Source organism: Cornus florida, unplaced genomic scaffold (assembly GCF_030987335.1).
Source record: "Cornus florida cultivar Cherokee Brave unplaced genomic scaffold, ASM3098733v1 CherokeeBrave_3.0.0_Hap2_Chr03, whole genome shotgun sequence".
NCBI lineage: Eukaryota > Viridiplantae > Streptophyta > Magnoliopsida > Cornales > Cornaceae > Cornus > Cornus florida.
The window spans coordinates 66,289,574-66,302,120 of NW_026775573.1; the positions used below are offsets into that span (position 1 = coordinate 66,289,574).

At 37.6% G+C, this 12,547-nt stretch overlaps 1 non-coding gene across 1 annotated transcript; it reads left to right on the forward strand.

Annotated features, from left to right (window-relative positions):
• The first annotated feature begins 1,056 nt into the window (after positions 1-1,056).
• On the forward strand, positions 1,057-1,215 carry LOC132302124 (U1 spliceosomal RNA). Its single transcript, XR_009480755.1, has one exon. It is a non-coding gene; the product is annotated as a U1 spliceosomal RNA (small nuclear RNA).
• Positions 1,216-12,547: the final 11,332 nt, after the last annotated feature.

Below are 12,547 nucleotides of genomic sequence, written 5' to 3' on the forward strand. Positions count from 1 at the left end.
TTGAGCTTAAAAATGGAAATTTAGAGAGAGAAAGAGATTTTTAGAGAGAGACTAAAGCTCCACCGAAAATGAAGAAGAAAATGCCCAAAATCTTAAAACATGGCCTATATGCAGTGGTTTGGTCAACGCGGGTCTCGCTTTGACCTTAGAAATGACCAAAACGCCCCCTTTTGCAAATTTCACCTTATTACATGCTACAACTATACAATTAATCACATAACCACACAAACATGCTCCAAATATTAATATATGAGATGCCATGATACCCAAAAAATAATCTCGAGCACGACTAATCCGGTCGTGGTCGTGGGTCCCGCCTAGGCCTTCTAGCCCCGAAAATCTGAAAAATGCCGAAATAGCCAACAATGCATTTCTAAGAGTCCCGAACTCAAAGAAATACCCTAAACAACTCTCGGGACTCATACGACACATCCCACGGTGTGCGGCACGCAAAACGAGGCAACATAATAAATAAATCCGAAAAATTCAAAAAAAAAATCCCTGAAAAAAGGAAAATGAGAAATATTACAATAGTCAACACTATTGTTATAAAAAGAAAAGGGATAATTCTTGTTTTGATTTTCATGGTTATAATTCCTTTGCACAAAATAGGTTTCATGCTAGAAAGTAAAATAATTGGAATAAACTTAGAAATTTTCGTGCTAAAAGGAATTCATACAAGAAAAAGAAAGATTTTTCTAACTTTCATTCTCATGATGTTCATGCTAAGAAAATGGTGTATTCTAAAAACAAAAAGAATTTTGGTTCACCTAAAAATTCTTAGGCTAGAAATTTGCCTAAGAAAGAGGTAAAATTTGAAAATCTTTTCAGAAAGTGAGAGTGAAAACTGTGTGAATCAAAAAGGATGATTTGATCAACTTTGTATCTATTGAGTCCTTGGAACTAGTTTCCAAAAAAACTTTGGGTGCAAAACCTTCAAACTAAGTCCTAGGGAGACCAGTGATCATGATTTGTGAAATGCATTTTATGATCCCACATCGAAAACATACAAAAGCGAGTCTATATAAAGCATGGGAGACTAATGCATGTAGCTACATACTTACCTGGACGGGATCAATAGGTGATCAAAGAGGCCTATGGTCTAGGTTGGTGACCTCCATTGCACTCAGGAGGGGTGCCCGCCTAAGGTCTACCCAAATGGTAGAGCCTACGTCATAATTTGTGGCAGTGGGCGCCTGCGTTCGCGCGGCCCTTGCCCAATCTACATAGTTTAAATTTCTTGTTATATGGTTTTAAAGTGAAACTCATTTTATGGGCTTTCTAGGCTTTTAATATCAATTTCTTTGGTAAATATATTAAAAGAACTGACATTAGCTTTATTTCGTTTTTTTTTTTTAATTCCTTTGCTTTCTATGTTATCTATTTTATTTTATTTTTTTGAACTTTTATTCCAAAACTGATGGATGAAAATACTCTAATACCAGGAACGAAGACCCAAGAGGAGTTTGGATGAATTTTTTTTTATATAAGATGCAATCGTTTGCATGAATGTTAAAAGGGGAGAAGATTTCTATATGAGATTAAAGTTATTTTCTTTTTAAGGACTTTCAGTACTGTTTCTTTATAATTGATCTAGTTGGTTCTTTGTGCATTTTCCTGAGGGTGTATCCTCTATATTAATTTACAAAAAAATAAAAATAAATAAATAAATAAAAATTTCATTATAGCAGATAATGGTGAAACACTTAAGTTTCTTTTATCACCAGATACCAATATCAATTTGTAATGTACAAGCTAAGCTACTGGAGGCAATATAGAGCTCTCTACACAATTTCACGGCAACAGATACTTTTCTATAAAAATAAAGTCAGCTATAAATGAACAAAATGTCTTGGAAGTTCCATAGAATGTCTCATGCCAAAATCTTGTCGATCATATACAAAGTCAAATTTAATTTGTTTTAAATCAATACACAAGTAATTTCTGGTTTGTCTATCCTTGGTGAAAAGAAGACAATGATGAGCAGCGAATCATAGCAACTGACATGAGCAAAGCCTTCTCTAGATCCTTAGCCAATCCTCTCCGGATCGATCAATGAGATGATATACTCCATGAACAATGCATCGCATGGGACTCTGATAGGCCAATCACATTGCAGTCCAAATTCCTCTTCAGACACGTTTAGGAGCTCTCTGAAGATCTCCTTGCTAAGGTACGCCAAGGGAAACTTCATAGCGCTTTTGATCAGTTGTGGAGACAATAAAATGTCCCTTGTCAGCTACCATTGATGTACTACAAATCTCCGTATCCACATCTCTATTGGTTCTTGGAAATGAAATTGCCTTCCTCGTAACGGCAGCTAACTTTTGCCACTACCTTGCCATCTTGATGAGTTTCCCGGGATTGATCATTCTCTCCTAATTATGGATAAATTTCGAAAGAGAAGAAGGTGAATTAAAGAAAACGATGTATAGAGCTTAAAAAACTGAGATGTTATTGCTGTGATGATTGGAATGCAAATGGAAGTGGTTACATATATAAACAAGGCTGCAGACAACCTCTAAACAGTGTCTAAATTGTAGCATTTATTTGATTGGGACTCATGTATTACTGTAATACCATCTACTGGTTGGATCACATATAACCTGAACATGTTTTTAGGCTAGCAAAGGTTCTCTCTCTCACCAAGTTAATTGTAAATTAACATCTCTAACCTTTTAGAATAGATGATGGTTAACATGGTATCATAGCATTCGATTGGGACCTAACTACCTTCACCATTCCTCACGGTTAATTATATGATCTAGACTTGTTCTACGTACCCTAGCTTGCTAGAATTTTGTCTATCAGATCTCATCGTCTTGGATCTTCTCGTCTCTCATATCATGGGTGCAATTCTTCTTTAAATCTATTACTATAATTTTAATATAAATTTAATGGATGTAATTTCATGAATCACTTTTTTAAAAAATAATAATAAATAAAATTTATTCAATGAAAATATTATCACAACCAACCCCACTCATTTTGCATGCACCGTCACGTCTTTGCACCACATCTAAGTTGAGACTTAAGACTCCAACCAAATACCACAGCTAGGTTATCAGAGTGCAACTAACAATTTGTTCTTAATTTAATGTTATTTTTACTTTATTGGATAGAGAGTTATAGATGACACAATGTACATTTGCATTGTTTTTTAATTGGGAGGGACAAATAAGACGAAATAAATATTATTTTGTTTAAAAGGGAGGAGAAACGGAAGATGTTAGTGGAGAGGATTAATTTGAAAGAAAAAGATGGAAAAATAATTGTAACGATCCAGCTCCTCATGGATCCGGATCATTAAACGGGTCCTTACCCGATCCAAAAATGTCCGAGGGTAATACGGTCATTGCATGTTAAATTTAAATAACAAGGTCCAAAAAGGGCAAATTGGTGATTTGCCATAAATCCATAAATTGAGACTCAAGGGTATAACAGTCATTTACTTGTATCATGTAACAATTAAAATAAGGTTCTGGACAATATAGTCCTTTCGGGGTTAAAAATATAATTATGGCATTTTAGTGGGTCATAAAATAATTACGTGTAATTTCACTTAGTACCAAAGTGTAATTTTGGGAAACTAAACACATATTACATAAGTGACAGAAACCGGTCAACGTCTCCACACCATACGTCGACTGGTTTGGGTTATGAACAATGGGAAAACCCACTGCAGAGATACCAGTCGACGTATGGGAAGCTATACGTTGATTGGTTTGGGACATGATACCCCCATACGTCGACCGGTTCTGGAAAATCTTCACTTCCACTTCCCACTGTCCTGTGTAACTCACGTACACCAACTTTTGATAATTCAAACACTTACGCCACTACACTTACGTGTAATTTCAATACATTTCAAGAATAAATTCAAAAGCAACAATCACGTTAGTAACATAATTTACCACACGTCACTAAAATACACTAAAGGATTTGGTGTAATTAGAAGTTAATTACATTTTCTCAATGGCCATGAGTATAAACTTATTTACATTCTCAAAACTACAATTACACATGAAATGGCCAAATACAAAATAGCAAAAAAAATCATCTTCTAACGACTTTCAAGCTTACGGAGGATTTTCATCCGCCATTTTCTTGCCATGACCTGAAAAATATATAAGTAGGGTGGGGTGAGCAATTTGCTCAGTAGGTGACGCCTAAGACGTACCTCATGAGACCCCGTGAATCCAAAACGAAGAATAGGCCAATAGGAGTTAGGGTCATACAACATAGGGGAGAATACAACATGGTTATCATTCTCAACACAAATAATATGATGCAATGGAGATGCAATGCATGCCGATGTTGCTCCCTATTTTCACAATCAGAATCATCGCTTTCAACTGTTAATACAGCCCGCCCTTTGGTGGTGACCCTGCAGCGACACGAGAGGAGGATTGGCTAGTGTCCTTGACCCTTGGTACCCCCGCGGCGTCATTATGGGGCCCAGCTAGCTCAACCTCGCTAGGGCGACTCCCTAGTCCCCTCTAGGCTATATTAACCTCCGGCCCTTTAGTATCCCCGCGGCGACCGGGTTTTCCAAAACACTTTCATCAAAACATTTTTTCCCAAAACTCCCTATTTTCATTTCAAAAACAAATTTCTTCCCTTCATGCAGCCTAATGGTGTACATGCATGTCTCATGATCTCAATACTATGAAAATGAGGAATTTGACACAACACAAGTAAGCATGTTCTCATACTTCTAATATTTAAACAACAATGGATTATGATAAAATACAATAGGGCATGCTTTCATACACCATTCATAGCATGTGAATAATACAATAGGTATAACTCAAAATATAAGCATGCTTTTCAAATAGTGCAATCAAGACAAGTCTTCACATATTCACATATATACATTCAAGACATTTTTAGGCTACAATTAACACAAATAAGCATGCTATAACACAATTCAAGTAAGTTAATTCACAAAGGTGCATGAATAATGTGAATTAGGAAGCCCCTACCTCAAGATTGAACAAAACCCTTAAATTGGGTCAAGAATTTCGAATTCCCTAGGGAGGCTTAGAGCTAGAATTGTTGGTATAAACGTGTAGTGCTCGTCGTGCTCTTCGTTTAGCCTCAAACGGTACTTAAAAACTCCAAGAGTTGAGAGAGTTATGAAGCTTCAAAGATTGATACAAAATGGAAAAGAAAAAGCAAGAACACAAGGAAGAGCAAGGCATTTATGGGAGAGAGGAAAAATGAGAAGCAAAAGTGGTTTCTAAACCACTTAACCTTAGTGGTGGGTCCCGCCATTTCCATTTTCTTTTATCTTTTTCTTTTAATTTCAAATTACACCACATACAAATACCACTTAATCCATATAATCTAAAATGTCCAAAAATGCAAATGGACCCAACCACAATCCCGAACGACAAACGTGAAAGGACAAAAATACCCTTGTCTCTACTAATTACTGAAAAAAAAATACAGAAAATCGGAAACGTCACAATCTCCCCAACTTAAAAGGATTTCGTCCCCAAAATCAAGCCATACCTGGGGAAGAAAACAACTCTGGGTACTTGGAGCGAACCTGCGGTTCAAGCTCCCAAGTAGCCTCCTCGACTCTGTAGTGTCTCCAAAGAACTTTCACTAGCGATATCGTCTTACCCCTTAACACCTTCTGCCATGTGTCAAGGATCTGAACTGCTCCCTCTTCATAGGTGACATCTTCATCAATGTCCACATTGACCCAATTCAAAATGTGAGATGGATCCGGTTCATATTTCCATAGCATCGACACATGAAACACATTGTGAACCCTATCCATTCGTGGCGGTAAAGCGAGTCTATAGGCAACCTCCCCTATACGGACCAAAATCTCAAACGGTCCAATGAATCGTGGCGACAACTTGTCACTCTTCCCGAACCTCATCAAACCTTTCCGTGGAGAAACCCGTAAGAAAACATGGTCTCCCACCTCAAAAGATAGCGGTTGTCTCCGCCTATCCATATAGCTCTTCTGTTGGCTCTGAGCCGTGAGCATTCTCTGTCTAATCAATTTAATTTTCTCGGTAGTCTCGAGTACAAGGTTGGGTCCTAAGGCGGCTGTCTTGCCCACCTCTGTCCAACAAACTGGAGACCTACAAGGTCTGCCATACAATGCCTCAAATGGAGCCATCTCGATGCTCGCCTGATAACTATTGTTGTATGCAAACTCAATAAGCGGTAAATGCTCTTCCCAATTTCCACCCAAGTCAAGCACACATGCCCGGAGCATATCCTCCAAGATCTGGATAGTACGCTCCAACTGGTCGTCCGTCTGCGGATGGAATGCCGTACTCAGGTGCAACGCTGAGCCAAACGTTGCTTGAAGTCCTTCCCAGAACTTCGAAGTGAATTTAGCATCCCTGTCCGAAACAATGGTTACTGGAACTCCATGTAACCTTACAATCTCCTTCACGTAAAGAACGCGAAATGCCTCTGCATCATCTGTTGCCTTAATAGGCAAAAAGTGAGCCGTCTTGGTCAATCTGTCAATGATGACCCATATAGCCTCGATGCCTCTTCGTGACCTTGGAAGACCTATCACAAAATCCATAGCAATCTGTTCCCATTTCCATTGTGCTACATGCAATGGTTGCAACAACCCTGCCGGTCTTTGATGCTCGGCCTTCACCTATTAACAGGTAAGGCACTTAGCTACAAACTGTGCAACATCCTTCTTCATCCCGTTCCACCAATACTAACGTCTCAAATTATGATACATTTTTGTACCACCTGGATGAACTGCAAAATGGGAAGTATGAAACTCCCGAAGAACATCCTCACGACAAACCGTGGGGACAACCAACAAATCTCTAAACCGTAGACCCTTATCTGCATGCAAGGTCCAATCTTTCACTGTCTCACCACTGGAGATCAAGGTGTGAATGGCATCCAAATCCGGATCCTATCTCTGTAACTCAATCACTCGTCCGACAAGAGTAAGCTGAGTGACAAGACTAAACAGGAAAGCTGGTTCACTGTCATCATCATCGTTAAAACATTGCAATCCCATCTCTGCCAAACTTTCAAGCATCTTCCACTTTCGGATAGCCAAACCGGCCAAAGTGCCATGAGATTTCCGGCTTAAGGCATCAGCTACAACATTTGCCTTGCCCGGATGATACTGCAAATCAAAGTTGTAATCTTCTAAGTATTCGACCCATCGTCTCTGTCTGTTATTCAAGTCCTTTTGGGAGAAAAGGTATTTGAGGCTCTTGTGATCCGAGAACACCTCGAATCGCTCACCCTACAAATAATGTCTCCAACACTTCAACGCAAAAACAACTGCCGCCAACTCCAAGTCATGAGTAGGGTAGTTGTACTCATGAGTCTTCAACTGTCGAGACCCATAAGCCACTACTCTACCATCCTGCATTAACACACAACCCAGACCATCCCGCGAAGCGTCACAATAGATTACATAACCCAAGCCACGCTTAGGTATCACCAACACTGGAGCCGTAGTCAATCTTGTCTTCAACTCCTGAAAAAATGACTCACAAGCTTCATTCCACGTAAACTTGATCCCTTTCCGGGTCAAACGGGTCATAGGCGCCGCTAAACGAGAGAAATCTTTCACAAATCTTCGATAGTAACCCGCTAGACCAAGAAAACTACGGATCTCAAACACATTCTTGGGTTGCTCCCAAGTCAAAACAGCTTCAATCTTCGATGGATCAACCGACACTCCACCTTCTGAAACAACATGTCCCAAAAACTTCACCTCTTGTAGCCAAAACTCACACTTCTCATATTTGGCATACAATCGGCGCTCCCGCAAAATCTGCAACACAATACTCAAATGGACGTCGTGCTCCTCCCGAGTCTGTGAATGCACAATAATGTCATCCATGAAAACTACCACAAACTGGTCCAAGTAATCGTGGAAGACGCGGTTCATCAAGTCCATGAATGCCGCTGGCGCATTAGTCAAGCCAAATGGCATAACAAGGAACCCATAGTGTCCATACCGTGTACGGAACGCTGTCTTCGGGATATCTTCATCCCTAACCCGCAATTGATAATAGCCAGACCTCAAGTCAATCTTCGAGAAACAACTGGCTCCCCTCAACTGATTGAACAAATCATCTATCCTTGGTAAGGGATACTTGTTCTTAACGGTGGCATGATTCAACTTCTGATAATCGATGCACAACCCCAAAGAACCATCTTTCTTCTTAGCAAACAAGACCGGTGCGCCCTACGGCGACACACTCGGTCTGATAAAACCTTCCATCCTCAAATCATCAAGCTGCCTCTTCAATTTTTCCAATTCTACTGGTGCCATATGATACGGTGCCATAGAAATTGGCGCGGTACCGGGCATCAAATCAATAGTAAACTCCACCTCTTGGTGTGGAGGCAACTTTGTCAAATCCTTTGGAAACACATCCAGAAAATCGCGAACAACTATAAGGTAACCCTCTTTCACAACATCATCTTCTTCAGTTAGAAGACTAGCCAAGAAGTAATCACCATGACTCCATCCACGAATCCCATACAACGATAAAGGCTGGGAATCACTCCAATCTCCCATGAAAAAGAAACAATCTCCCTCAGGAGTGCAAACTGTAACTCTTCCTCTGAAACAGTCAATCGTGGCATGAAAGAAAGCTAACCAATCCATCCCGAGGATGACATCAAAGCTAGTCATCTCGAGGAGGATAAGGTCAAACACAAAAGTTCATCCAGCTATCACAATGGAACAATCCCTCATAACTCGGCTCAAAGACACTGAAACCCCAATCGGCGTATCAACACACAACACCCGATCCATGAAACTGACCTCTAACCCCGATGTGAGTACAAATGATGATGAAATGAAAGAATGAGATGCACCAGAGTCAAACAAAATATGGGCCCAAGAACCAAACATTGGAAATATACCTCGGAGAACTGACGGTCCAGGAGATGGATCAGTCGGTGCAAGTGCAAAGACACGTCCCTCCTAGCTGGCTCTGATACCATTTTGTAACGACCCAGCTGATATAAGAGTGGTAGGAGCAGATCGTGCAGACTATTGCCACTGAAACTGAAACGGACCACCCTTATTCCTTTTCCAAGAAGATCCCTCTGAAGATGGCCCTACACCTCTCTTTTGCTTCAATTGCTCTCTTCTTGCATTCTTCTCTCTATTGTCAACCTCCAGCATCAAAGCCCTTTCCACTGCTTCAGAGTAAACCTTAATGAACTGTGCTGTGATCAACAACCTCATCCGATCATTAAGACAAATATTTTTAAATATTATTTTTACCTTTATATTTTTTTTTTCCTATTTTTAAATATCAACGGCCTCATCGATAATTGTTTTACCTTTTCCCAAACATAAAAAGTTACAAATATTATTTTTCTTTTCTATTTTTTTTCCTAAGTTAAAATTGTTTACAAAAATGTCAATGTATATGATATACTATAATATCACTATTTAAATATTATGAAAAATTATAATATATATATATATATATATATATATATATATATATATAATTCTGTGATAATGTATATTATACTAAAATGAAATAGAATTATTGTAACGACCTGAACCTGGGAGTCCGAATTTGCTAACCAGGTCCTTACCCGAACCCGAGGACATGTAAGGGTACTAAGGTCATTTCATAATGAATTAATACTTTGAGGCCCAACAATGGTAAAATGGTCATTTAACTCAATTATGATGAATTATAATTCAAAAAGGGTAACACCGTTATTTGCTAAGGTCATACAATTAATAATTAGAATGACATCCGGGGGGTAATATGGTCATTTTCACATCTAAGGCATTAGTATTACATCATTCTAAAGTCCATGGTATAATAGAATAACCTTAAATGAGTAGGAAGGGGCAAAAATGAAAAATAAATAACAAGGGAAGAAGAAATAGGAAATGGTCGACTTGTGGTAATTTCATATAGTGGTGTAACAAAAGAACGAAATCTCCGCAATTTCTTGTGAATCATCAATAATGATTTTTCTTTAGAATTGGGCCACATTAAGGGAGGAGCCGTATGAGATGAAAATCTCTTATACGAATAAGCAAAATGACTATTTTCTGCAAACGTTTTACATGTGACGTGAAAAGAGAAACCAATAAATAACCCTAAATTATAATTCTTTGAAATTTTTTTTGAGTCCGATCACGAGGCCTTATATGCACTAGCGTGTCTAAAGAAGATATTAGGGGGAAGAAGCTTTGCTAGATCCCAAGCTTTCGACCGAAACTTGCCAGATTTAAGTTTGATTTTAAGTATTCTGATTGGTTTGCAATCGATCAGTAGTGTCTTTAATGAATGGATTTATCCTAATTCTGTAGCTTAAATTAATTTAGATTCGATTGTTATATTGGATTAATAGGTTTGTTATGATTTCAAATTAAGCCTTAATTGGATTATATTAATCTTTTTTCTTTAATTAATGGATTTATTTTAATTGATGAAATCAGAATTGTTGAGTTTATTTAATTTATGGCTTGCAATATTTTGAGACATAATTAGTTTAGATTCACATGGTTCTCTAATTTATTTTTTCATTGTGTTTTTCAAAAAAAGAAGAAGGTATTTTTTAAATTATTTTTGTACCCCGGGGATCCTGGCTCCGGCGCTTGCCGCCTTTCACTTTCACCACCATTAATCTTGCCATCCATTGCCGCTACCATTTCTTTAAAAAATTAATAAAAAAGAATGTCATTTTTTAAATTTAATTTATTTGTCACCGAGGATATTTTGGAGAATTTAATTTAAAATTTATTTTTTATATATTATAAATTGATCCAACTAGAATAGTTATTATCAATGGATTATTCCACTTCCACCACCATTGTTGTTGTCATTCACTGTGCTACCATTTATTTAAATAAAAAAAATTAAAGAAGAATGTTATTTTGCTAATTTAATTTAAAATTCATTTTATTCTATGTTTGCTTAATTTATATTTGGAACCGAAATTCTTACTTAACAAAAGAAAGTGGGGTCACATTAGGTGTCCCTTCCCTCCAATCAAATAAAAAGCGAGAATTCTGTATGGTTGAAAGTTAGAATTCTAATCTCCCCCTTCATCTACTCTTCTGTCTCAAAATAATTGAGTATTTTAAAAACTTTGACTCACAATTCATCTATTTCTTTTGTTCCAAAATAGTTGGATAGTTTCTGAATTATTTTGAGACAAGAGAAAGTATCGTTTTTCATCCATAGTGCAAAACCGTCGTGTGCAAGGCACATTTCTCTCAAGTCCCCATTAAATGCTTCATCAATTTGGACGTCTGTACATTAGAGCGTGTGTTAGCTGGTATCCGTTAGATGTGCTGACCGTGGTTTGTGGCTCGTATTTTTCATGGATGAAAAGTCCAAAAAATTAGTGTATCTTTCTATACCACGAAGCTCTTTTCTTTTCAGTAGAATGCAAGTATCTCATCGACACTCAGATAGGGAGATATAGATGCACTACTTTTTTGGACTTTTCATCCATATAAAAAATATATATATAAATTTTCAGATAGAATCCCAAAAATAAGTGTACCTTAGCATAGAGTTAGATTGGTGATTTGGGATAATGGGTGTGAGATATTGGGAAGATTGTAAAAAATATATATTTTGTAAATGGCAACTTTCGGTGTCAAAACAAGTCCTTGTCGAGTTGTAATTCAAGTTATCATATTCGGATCGACAGCAATTGCGGAAAGGAAAGGTTGTTCAAAGTTACCATAACTGAGATCTTTCGAAGAAGGTAAGAACAACACATTAGGAAGAGTTCTAAAAAGGTTAGGACACATTTCATATATGATAAGTTTCAGAATATACCAAAAATAGTGCCTAAAACCTTAGGAATCAAGTCTGGCAGACTTGAACCTGTTCATGCTTCTTCGAACAGGTTCAAGCCATTTGAATTTGGCCTAGAAAATATTCTGTCATTCTTGAACCTATTCCCAATTCTTTGAACAGGTTCAAGTTTTCAACATTGGCCTCGAAATACATTCTGCCATCCTTGAACCGGTTCCCAATTCTTTGAACAGGTTCAAAAATCCTGATAACCTATGGAAAGTTTAGTTTCCTGTTCCTGATTTCTTTCCTAGTTGGTCTAGAATTGTTCCAAGTCTTATGCACGAATTTTATCATATTTTCAAAAGGACTAGGATATTCTAAACTCTATATAAACCTTATCATATACATAGGTTTATTTATGGCTTTAAGGAACATCAATTCTATATTTTGAGAAAGCCTTTTGAGAGATATTTTTATTTACGGCCTTTGCATAGAAAATTTAGATCCAATTGAGAACTATCTTTAGGAGATATTTTCATTCAAAAAATCAATCTGATTTTTTTGATTTTATTTTTGAGAGCACACACATAAACACAAGAGTGATTTAGTAGTGTTATTCTTTATCTCAGCGGAATTGGAGCATAATCGAAGATTCAAAAATTCCGGAAAAGCAAAATTCATTCGTTCTTCATCAAATTCAGATCTAGAAGAAAAGGGGTGAAGCGATCACACTTTGAAGGGGTCAGAGCATTCGTGGAGTGTTGTCTGATTTACCTGCAACTCTT